Raw genomic sequence first — 12,234 nt, forward strand, 5'->3', positions numbered from 1 at the left:
CAGCAGCAGCAGCAGCAGCCAGGGACAATGGATTGGGAGCCCAGAGTCCTGGTGCTGGCTCTGGCTTTCTACTTGTTCTCTCCCTGACCTTGGACAAGCCTTCAATTCCAAGGGTTGATTTGAAATTTCAAATCAATTTCACATCAACAGGCCAATTCAATTTCAATCTAGACTCCTATTTCCTTTTCCATGAAGTGAGACTAAGTTAAATTGTGGGATTTTTAAGCTTTGGTTTTTAAAGCTCTAGGTTTACTTTTCTTCCAAGGAGCATCTTTTTAAATTTTGTGGATGCAGTATCCACAGTGATTTTGGAGCCCAAGAAAGTAAAATCTGTCACTGTTTCCATTGTCTCCCCATCTATTTGCTATAAAATGATGGGACCAGATGCCATGATCTTACTTTTTTGAATGTTGAGTTTTAAGCCAGCTTTCCACTCTCCTCTTTCACCTCCATCAAGAGGCTCTTTAGTTCCTCTTCGCTTTCTACCATTAGGGTGGTGTCATCTGCATATATGAGGTTATTAATATTTTTCTTGGCAATCTTGATTCCAGCTTCATTCAGCCTAGAACTTCACATGATGTACACTGCATATAAGTTAAATAAGCAGGGTAACAACATACAGCCTAAGTACCTGGTATTGATACAATAATAAACATTACTTATTTTTATTATTCCTCAAAATCCTTCAAGCTAGCCTTTAGCAGTATGTGAATTGAGAACTTTCAGATGTACAAGCTGGATTTAGAAAAGGCAGAGGAGACAGAGATCAAAAAGCCAACATTCGTTGGATCATAGAGAAAGCAAAGGAATTTCAGAAAAACATATATTTCTGCTTCATTGACTACACTACAGCCTTTGGCTGTGTGGATCACAACCTGTGAAAAATTCTTAAAGATATGGGAATATCAGACCACCATACCTGTCTCCTGAGAAACGTGTATGCAGGTCAAGAAGCAACAGTTAGAACCGACCATGGAACAACTGTTTCAAAATTGGGAAAGGCATATGTCAAGGATGTATATTGTCATACAATATGTCATAGCTTGCTCCTTGAAAGAAAAGCTATGACAAACCTAGATGGCATATTAAAAAGCAGAGACATTACTTTGCTGACAAAGGTCTGTATAGTCAAAGCTAAGGTTTTTCCAGTAGTCATATATGGATATGAGAGTTGGACCATAAAGCAAGTTGAGGGCCAAAGAATTGACACTTTTGAACTGTGGTGTTGGAAAAGACTCCTGAGAGTCCCCTAAACAGCAAGGAGATCAAACTAGTCAATCCTAAAAGAAATCAGCCCTGAATATTCATTGGAAGGACTGATGCTGAAGCTGAAACTCCAATACTTTGGTCACCTCCATACATGACTACTGGAAAAACCATAGCTTTGACTAGATGGACCTTTGTTGGCAAAGTAATGTCTCTGCTTTTGAATATGCTATCTAGGTTGGTCATAACTTTTTTTTCCAAGGAGTAACCATCTTTAAAATTCATGGCTGCAGTCACCATGTCCAGTGATCTTGGAGCCCCCAAAAATAAAGTCTGTCACTGTTTCCATTGTTTCCCCATCTATTTGCCATAAAGTGATGGGACCAGATGTCATAATCTTAGTTTTCTGAATGTTGAGTTTTAAGCCAACTGTTTCACTCTCCTCTTTCACTTTCATCAAGAGGCTCTTTAGTTTTTCACTTTCTGCCATAAGGGTAATTTGCATATCTGAGGTTACTGATACTTCTCCTGGGAATCTTGATTCCAGCTTGTGCTTCATCCAGCCCAGCGTTCCTCATGACGTACTCTGCATAGAAGTTAAATAAGCAGGGTGACAATAAACTGCCTTGACGTATTCCTCTCCTGATTTGGAACCAGTCTGTTGTTCCAAGCCCAGTTCTAACTGTTGTTTTCTGACCTGCATACAGATTTCTCAGGAGGCAGGTCAGGTGGTTTGGTATTCCCAGCTCTTTCAGAATTTTCCACAGTTTATTGTGATCCACACAAAGGCTGTGGCATTCAATAAAGCAGAAATAGATGTTTTTTCTGGAACTCTCTTGCTTTTTTGATGATCCAACGGATGTTGGCAATTTGATCTCTGGTTCCTCTGCCTTTTCGAAATCCAGCTTGAACATCTGGAAGTTCATGGTTCACATACTGTTGAAGCCTGGCTTGGAGAATTTTGAGCATCACTTTGCTAGCGTGTGAGATGAGTGCAATTGTGCAGCAGTTTGAGCATTCTTTGGTATTGCCTTTCTTTGGGATTGGAAAGAAAACTGAACTTTTCCAGTCCTGTGGCCTCTGTTGAGTTTTCCAAATTTGCTGGCATATTGGGTGCAGCACTTTCACAGCATCCTCTTTTAGGATTTGAAATAGCTCAACTGGAATTCCATCACTTCCACTAGCTTTGTTCATAGTGATGCTTCCTAAGGCCCACTTGACTTTGCATTCCAGGATGTCTGGCTCTAGGTGAGTGATGACACCATAGTGATTATCTGGGTTGTGAAGATCTTTTTTGTATAGTTCTGTGTATTCTTGCCACCTCTTCTTAATATCTTCTGCTTCTGTTAGATCCATACCATTTCTGTCCTTTATTGTGCCCATCTTTGCATGAAATGTTCCCTTGGTATCTCTAATTTTCTTGAAGAGATTTCTTGTCTTTCCCATTCTATTGTTTTCCTCTATTTCTTTGCACTGATCATTGAGGAAGGCTTTCTTATCTCTCCTTGCTATTCTTTGGAACTCTGCATTCAAATGGGTATATCATTCCTTTTCTCCTTTGCCTTTCGCTTCTCTTTTTTTTCACAGCTATTTGTAAGGCCTCCCCAGACAACCATTTTGCCTTTTTGTATTTCTTTTTCTTGGGGATGGTCTTGATCCCGCCTCCTGTACAATGTTCATCAGGCACTCCATCAGATCTGATGCCTTGAATCTATTTCTCACTTTCACTGTATAATCGTAAGGAATTTGATTTAGGTCATGCCTGAATGGTCTAGTGATTTTCCCTACTTTCTTCAATTTCAGTCTGAATTTGGCAATAAGGAGTTCATGATCTGAGCTAGTCAGCTCCTGGTCTCATTTTTGCTGACTGTATAGAGCTTCTCCATCGTTGGCTGTAAAGAATATAATCAACCTGATTTCAGAATTGACCTTCTGGTGATGTCCATGTGTAGAGTCTTCTCTTGTGTTGTTGGAAGAGGGTGTTTGCTACGACCAGTGCATTCTCTTGGCAAAACTCTATTAGCCTTTGCACTGCTTCATTCTGTACTCCACAGCCAAACTTGCCTGTTACTCGAGGTGTTTCTTGACTTCCTACTTAAGCATTCCAGTCCCCTATAATGAAAAGGACATATTTTTTGGGTGTTAGTTCTAGAAGGTCTTGTAGGTCTTCACAGAACCATTCACCTTCAGCTTCTGCAGCATTACTGGTTAGGGCATAGACTTGGATTACTGTTATATGAATGGTTTGCCTTGGAAATGGCAAAACCGTTTGGAAAGCCTGGAAAGCTTTGAAAGCCTAGGTTATCTGAGTTCAAAATCATAAAGGTCTGGGTAGAATTTCTTTAGACCCTAACATATGCTGCATTAAGGTGCTATCTGTTCTGCCAAACCCCTCCTCCATCCCATGTGATCCCATCCTATCCCATCCCACAAATGCAATTGCAAAATCATAAAATGAATTTTCTATTTTAATTTTCAAATGGCATGTTACTTTGCTGTGTGCAGTTTTAGGGGGTGGTTGGGAATACTTGCCAGTCATGACTGAATGATAAAATTAAGGCCAGAAAGCCAGACTCTTAGATAAAACTGAGTTATGCCAGCATAACTCTTAACATGATTTTTTCCAGAATTTTCTCCTAGGAAATAAATTCTTTCAGCATCAAGAGAATGCCAATATAAACTCTCTTGATGAAAGAATTCAGCTACTGGAGTAATATGTGAAGCATATGGTAGTAATTTTTTTTTAATATCATTTGTTGCTGAAATCCTGTTTGATTATGCAAACTGGGAGAACTGATTGCTGTTACTTGCTTTTCTTTCTCAGTTCCTTTTACTTTTTAATTGGCTCGAGTGACAGAAGACAAGAAACAAGAGAATATTTGCCTTCCCCTTCCCGCAGCGGATTCCCTGGTGGCTCAGATGGTAAAGCACCTGCTTGCAATGCAGGAGACCCAGGTTCGATCCCTGGGTCATGAAGATCCCCTGGAGAAGGGAATGGCAATCCACTCCAGTATTCTTGCCTGGAGAATTCCATGGGCAGAGGAGCCTGGCAGGCTGCAGTCCATAGGGTCGCAAAAGTCAGACACGACTGAGCGACTAACACTTGCCACAGGCACTTTCATCTTGTTTCAGTAGCAGGTGGGCTGCCCAGGGACTCCAATGCTTGGAAACCTGGTGCAAGAAGCCTGCTGGCGCCCAGTGTCATTTCCAGGACTAACCCTGCAGTGGTGGTTCTTGCTTCCTTCTGCTTGAGGGTGGGGTGTGGGTGGTGGAGTGAAGAGAACACATCATGGAAGGAGGCAGGAATCCCTTGGCCAGCAGGTCATATGTTTAGCCACAGGGCAGTTCACTTTCTCTTCCTGTTCTACATAAACTAATAATTCTATGTTTAAACTGCTACTTGTTTTGCTCGCCATTGACTCCAGGCTCACAGATCCCATGATGCTGGGAATGGCTGAGTTTCCAGAAATCTCAACTATGACGTGCTGCTTAGCTTTAGTTATTTTCTCTTTTTAAAGAGGGTTGCAGTGTGGGAGTGGTTCCCTCTTTAAATCCCCATGCCAGAAAATAGATCTTTTATCTTTCCTTAAACTTGGCCTTGTATTTCTAAGTCTTCCCTCACCCCCATCCTTCTGGAGCTCACAGCTGTTGAGAATTCCCCAGTCTCCACACTCTTGCTGTCTCTGAGAGGCAGTCTTAGAGTAGGAGAGTCTACCTACTCTCCAGTGAGCAGCATCTCTCTCAGAGTGTGTGTAAAGTCTTAATCGACACTGTATACTCTTCTCGAGTTAGATTTTGACTATCACATTTCAGCCTGGATTCTGCAGTGGGAAACTTACTGCTACCCAATTCACTTTTATGCAACATCTTTTCTAAATGTGGCTATACCCCTTTTTAGTTCGATATTGTCAAAATTAGTGCTGAATCATACACAAGCCAAGATGGAGTTGGCTTTTTCTGAGGAAGACCAAGCGTTAGGTTTCCTTTTTTAAATAAACTTTAAACTCTTTATTTTTTACTGGGGTATAGCCGGTTAACAATGTTGTGGTGGTTTCAGGTGAATAACGAAGGGACTCAGCCGCATGTATGAATATATATACATATATCCCTTCTTTTCCCAACTGCCCTGCTATCCAGGCTGGCACAGAACATTGAGTAGAGTTCCCTGTGCTATACAACAGGTCCTTGTTGGTTATTCATTCTTAATATATAGCAGTGTATATATTCACACTTTCTAAACTCCCTATCTTCCCCCCCAGCAACCCTAAGTTTGTTTTCTAAGTCTGTGAGTCTCTCTCTGTTTTGCATCATCTTTTTTAGGTTTCACACATAAGGGATGCCGCCCGACACTCCTCCTTTTCTGACTCCACTCCGTGTGACACTCTCTAGGTCCATCCATGTTGCGCTAACGGTTTATTTCATTCTTTTCAATGGCCGAGTAATATTCTACTGTATGTATCAACCCATCTCCTTTAGCCATTCCTCTGTCAATGGACATTTGTCTTAACTTCAGTAAACAGCGCTGCAGTGAACATTAGGGTGCATGCATCCTTTTGGATCATGTTTTTCTCCAGATGTATGCCCAGGAGTGGGACTGCAGGGTCATATGGTAGCTCTATTTTTAGTTTTTAAAGGAATTTCCATACTGTTTTCCATAGTGGCTGTACCAATTTACATTCCTACCAACAGTGTAGGAGGGTTCCCTTCTCTCCATACCCTCTCCAGCATTTGTCGTCTGTGGATTTTTGATGACAGTAGTCATTCTGACTAGTATGAGGTGATTATGAAAAATGTCAGTTTGAGCAATAACCTGCTGGTGTCCTAAATGTCTTATGTGAGAATCAGAGGGACCATGTGGGCCATCTGAACAATTATGTGGGTACTGATTGAGAACGGGAAGAAGTAAACAACCCAGAGAGGCAGTGGTAGTCACACACATCTACCATTTGTGTCAGAATTCTGTTACTTGCTTGGTAGAGATTTGCAGATACAGCTGCTGAGTGAGCAAAGCAGTATGGATGTGTCTCTGAGCTGATCTCGCAAAGCCTTCGTATTGCAGGGAGATGAAAAATGTTTTCAGAGTCTAACTCACACAGGGTAAGAAATCAGAGGTAGCACAGAATCTTCGGTATGAAAAAATAAAACCAATTAAAAATAACAATCATTATCTTTGAAGTTTAAAATGAAAAGGGACAAACATCTCGACAAAAATATAATCCCTTACTTGTGCTCGTCTTGAGTAAAGCTGTCTCCCGGTTCCCATCAGTTCCTCACTTGCCTTAACAACACAAGATGGAGTCTAGCTTGAGTGAGATTGCTGTTCTTTACATTCATTGGCTTTTCTTGAGTGACAGCCACAAAAATTGCTCTTCTTTGGAGGGATTTAGCAGCAGCAGGTAATTTCTAGACACTCCATGATTTCATTTAAAAATTGAATTAAAAGAAAAAAAAACACACAACAAGATTGAGGAACAGGGGTGGCAAAGTAGAATCTACAAGCTGAACTGTCTTGTTTGGCTATCACAGGATTTTAAAATTTTTTATTTAAATTTATTTATTTTTAATTGGAGGATAACTGCTTTATAATGTTGTGTGGGCCTCTGCCATACACCAACATGAATCAGCCATAGGCAAACATATGTCCCCTCCCTCTCGAACCTCCCTCCTCTTCCCACCCCATCCCACCCCTCTAGGTTGTCACAGAGCACCAGATTTGAGCTCCCTGTATCATTCAGCAAATTTCCACTGGCTATCTAATTTTACGTATGTAGTGTACATGTTTCAGAGCTATTCTCTCAATTCGTCCCATCCGCTCCTTCCTGCACTGGATCTATAGGTCTGTTCTCTATGTCTGCATCATCTTTGCTGCCCTGCAAATTGGTTCTTTAGTACCATTTTTCTAGATTTCATATATATATATGTATATATATGTTAATATATGATATTCTTCTCTTTCAGACTTATTTCACTGTGTATAATAGGTTCTAGATTCTGTCACAGGAGTTTTAAAGTGAGGAATTTCACATAAAAATACAGATTTCTCCACGGCTACAATCTGCTGGAGCGAAGTGGCAATTGCCAGCTGGAGATGGGGCATAATTCCCTCTTCAGTTCCCTAAAGGCTTGCTCTGGGCCTGCTTCCCTCACCTACTCCCCCTGCTGGGTCCTGAACCTGAACTCTGATTCTGGCTGCCACCTGACACTCTGGAGACAGTGCGGTACAGAATCACTCTGAGAGGGAACCGCAGTTTAGCTCCATGAAGACTGGGATTAGTCTATGTGTGAATGGGGGAGGACCAGGAGCGGGGAATAGTTTTTGAAGCAATTAGAACAGTTTCCCCAAATGCATCCATGTACAGGGGAAGCAAAGAGAGGAGTGAGGAGAGACAGAAAAAAAAGGGAAAGGAGAGGAGGGCCTGGTTCTCAGAAAAGGGCCTGGTTCTCCCTGCTATCCATTTGGTAGCAGGGAGTGGGATGGAACTCACCAGCTCACTCTTTGCATGATGCCTTCCACAGGCAGCACCAGGCTTCAGGCACATGGTCAGCCGAGAAGGCCCTACTGCAGAGGCTAACCTCAAGACACACGCCCACCTTCTCCTCAAAATTCTGCCAACTCTTCTGGAATAAGCTATTTTTGCTCTGGGCCAGAACCACCATGGGACTGTATCTACAGCCTGGCTCTCTGTCCAGCTGCCCACCAGCCTGTAAAGCGGGGCTATAGGTACCACAGTACCAGACTCAGTGTCAGGATACTAAGGGGACGTTCAGTTCTGATATTCCTCTCTGGATTCAGCATTTTGGATCAGTGTATTTTCTCTGAGAATCTGTTTTGTTTTGTTTTGTTTTTCTTGTTTGTTTTTAAATATTACAAAACATTATGAGCCTTACACCATGTCTGATTTCTCTTTGCACTGGTGGATAAACGTCAGAATCAAATTTGTGGCCAGCTTCTAGCAAATGTAGGAGACACAAATGGCTGAGATGCATTTGGGGAAAGACAACCTTCCATTATCTGTAGTTTTTGCATCTGTGGATTCAGCCAACCTCGGAGGAAACTATTAAAAAAATTCCAAAAAGTGTCAAAAGCAAAACTTGAGTTTGTTGCATACCAGTAACTATTTATGTAGCATTTACATGGTATTGGATATTACTCGTAATCTGATGATTTAAAGCAGGGGTCCCCAGCCTTCAGGCCACAGACCAGTAGTGGTCCGTGGCCTGTGAAGAACTGGGCTGCACTAGCAGAGGTGCTGTCTTCCACAGAACCAGTCCCTGGTGCCAAAAAGGTTGGGGACTGCTAATTTAAAATATATGGGAGGATGTGCGTAGGTTATACGCAAATATACCATTTTATATAAGGGGCTTCAGCATCTTTGGATTTCTTATTCAAGGTGCCCTCCTAAAAGCAATCTCCTGCAGATACCCAGAGACAACTGTACTTTGCTTTTTCTTAATTTTTGAGCTCTTTATTTTCCTTTGTTCTTTTTCTTGACTGCTAATTTTAAAGTGCTTTAAAAAATAACTTACTGCTCTCAGATGCTACACAAATACAGGATGAATAACCAAAGAAGGCATTCCAGAAGGCAAGGAGCATCTTCAGTTAAATTAGTCCAGGAACAATCAAACCGCATGCTTACGAGTGCTAGTTGATTGCAAAATGGAATTGAACATTTTAACTGCACAATGCTTGCCCCTTAATTTAAAAATCAATTTAATTTTGTCTTTGTTCATTTTCCTCATGTACTCAATGAAAATTCCTAGCTTCATGAAAACCGATGGCTTACCATGGGGTGGGGGGAGGGTGTCTCCTCACCCTCATAGCTACCTGGCTGTGTGTGACATGTGCTGGTTGATATGATTGGGTTCACTGCCCTACCCCCATCACAGGATCCCAACTCCCTGCAGGTACTGGTTGTCCTCCATGAAGATCCTGTGTATGTGTATGTGTGTTAGTCGCTCAGTTGTATCCAACTCTGTGACTCCATGGACTATGGCCTGCCAGGCCCCTCTGTCCATGGGATTCTCTACACAATAATACTGGTAGCCATTCCCTTCTCCAGGGGATCTTCCTGGCCCAGGGATCGAACCCAGGTCTTCTGCATTGCAGGCAGATTCTTTACCGTCTGAGCCACTAGGGAAGCCTCAATCTTAGGACCCTGTGTAACCCATGAAAGATATTAGATTATATATGAAGTTAGGGTGACTCCAGTTTCTGTTTCCCATACTGTCCTTTCTCAATGACTCCCCCCACCCCCCCGGGATATCCCAAGATTCATATCTAAGTCCTGTTGGGATCTTTTCTTCCCAATTAATCTTCCAAGTGAAAATCTACCAACTTCACTTCTTTCTCTAGAATTCTTCTGTACTATTAATGTGTTGTTGGGAAAAAAGAGAAGGTGCAAGTATGTTAAGAGTGTGTATGTACATGTTGGTGGGAATGTGAACTGCTGCAGGCACTATGGAGAACAGTATGGAGATTCCTTAAAAATTTAAAAATAAAATTACCATGTGATCCAATAATCCCACTCCTGGATATATATCCAGAAAACACAAAAACTGTAATTGGAAAAGATAAAGCACCCCAGTGTTCATAGCAACACTATGTACAATACCCAAGACATGAAAGCAATCTGACAGATGAATGAATAAAGATATGGGGTGTGTGTACACACACACACACACACACACACACACACACACACACACACAGTGGACTATTGCTCAGCCATAAAGAATAAAATAATGCCATTTGTTGCAACATGGATGTACCTAGAGATGATCATACTAAGTGAAGTAAGTCAGACAGAAAAAGATAAATATATGATATCACTCATATGTGGAATCTAAAAAAATGATAAATGAGCTTATTTACTAAACAGAAATAGACTCACAGGCATAGAAAACAGACTTATGGCTACCAAAGGGGAAGGGGGGAGGGATAAATGAGGAGTTTGGGGTTGACATATACACACTACTATATATATACAAAAAAGATAAACAACAAGGGAGCACAGGGAACTATAGTCAACATCTTATAATAACCTAAAAATAATCTGAAAAAGAACATATATATATATATATATATCCAAATCACTTTGCTGTACACTTGAAACTATCACATAAATTTCTATTAAAAAAGAGTATGTGTGCACATAAAGGAAAAGGAATAATAAAGATAATAAAAGTATGGGTATAATATGAACAAACATGGCATGAAAAGAGATGGCAGGGAAAAGAGAGACCCTGCACCTACAGCCCTCTGCACTGGGCAGCATGTGGAGGTGTGGATTGAGGGCAGCCTTTTGTTCTGGAAAGTGATGAGGGCTGTGGGACAACTGGGGAAGGGCTCTAGGGTGATTCAGAGAAGGCACGATGCAGCTTACGTAGAAGGCAAGACCAGGCTTTGTAAATTACCAAGCTTCTACTCTGGCTGGAGATGAAGGCTGGCATATGTATATCCCAACCAGAGAGAAATTCAATGACTAAATTACATATTAAAAGTAGTAACTGCAACAGATAGGGTACACCCATGATTCTAAGTTCCACATACATGCAATTAATGGAAGACTCTCTTGGACAGCACTTAGTTTTGCTTTAGGATCCCTTTCTAAACTGTAGTGAAAATCTTCATATTTGGTGATTGGAGTCTCATAAATTTCTTGATTTTTACAATCATAACCATGTTTTATAAGGTCTTCTTTTAATACTCTGTTATTTGGAAGGAATGATGCTAAAGCTGAAACTCCAGTACTTTGGCCACCTCATGCGAAGAGTTGACTCATTGGAAAAGACTCTGGTGCTGGGAGGGATTGGGGGCAGGAGGAGAAGGGGACGACAGAGGATGAGATGGCTGGATGGCATGACTGACTCAATGGATGTGAGTCTCAGTGAAATCCGGGAGTTGGTGATAGACAGGGAGGCCTGGCTTGCTGCGATTCATGGGGTCGCAAAGAGTCGGACATGACTGAGCGACTGATCTGATCTGATCTGATTTTCTAAAATAACAGTGTCGTTTATGTTCTAAGGAGTTTTGAAATCAGCTGTCCCTTAAGTTTCTTTGGCTTTGGTATTGCATGGCTTAAACCCATTAGTTACTCAGTCTAGTCTACGTAACATTATTGTAGTGAATATGAATTTTCATAGTTGCAACAATTTATAAAATTCAGATGAACTTAAACATGGCAATTCAAGTAACTAGGTAACAACACTTAAAAAACAAAATTCAAAGAACTTCCTTTGGCAACACGTATGCTGTACAAATTCTTCTGGCTGCCCTGTAATGGGAATAAAGCCCCTTAAGAGTATTTCTTGTCTGGGTCCAAATTTCCAAGTTGGGAACTAGTTCTGCCTACTCTGAGTACTCCCTACTCCTTTCCAGGGAGGGTGGTCTCTACCAGTTCCCTAAGAGTTCTGACCCCTGGAGAGGTAACCGTGAGAATTCCTTTCTCAAGATCTTGCACCAACAAACCAACAAGGCACTCTCTAAATGTATCCTAAGCTCTTCAACTCCAGCCAGCAAAGATTTTTGTCTCCTCTTTGTGTGGTAGAGATTTGGCTTATATATCATCACATGTTTTTCTTCCTTTATGATTTATATTATAAACTCTTAATGCTCTTTGGTTTGCCCTTGCGGAGCTAAAACTTTCTCTTTCAATGCTGTTGTATCTTCCCCTCTCAAGAAATTATTTTGTAATTCAAAATAAGAATTTGAGTTGCTAAATTCCACTTTCTTGGTTCCTTGGTATTTTCTCTTCTCTATAACAAAAACCTCAGCCTAAAGATCTCATTTTTTTTGGTGAAAAGAAAATGCCAGGAAGGAAGATTATGTCCACCAATATTTTTAAATTTTTTGAAGTTACTTATATGACATGAGACTACTTATATGACATTGAGAGTCCCTTGGACAGCAAGGAGATCAAACCAGTCAATCCTAAAGGAAATCAACCCTGAATATTCACTGGAAGGACTGATGCTGAAACTCCAATTCTTTGGCCACGTGATGCAAAGAGCTGACTGATTGGAAAAGAC

This window comes from Bos indicus x Bos taurus, chromosome 14 (genome assembly GCF_003369695.1).
Source record: "Bos indicus x Bos taurus breed Angus x Brahman F1 hybrid chromosome 14, Bos_hybrid_MaternalHap_v2.0, whole genome shotgun sequence".
NCBI classification, from domain to species: Eukaryota; Metazoa; Chordata; class Mammalia; order Artiodactyla; family Bovidae; genus Bos; species Bos indicus x Bos taurus.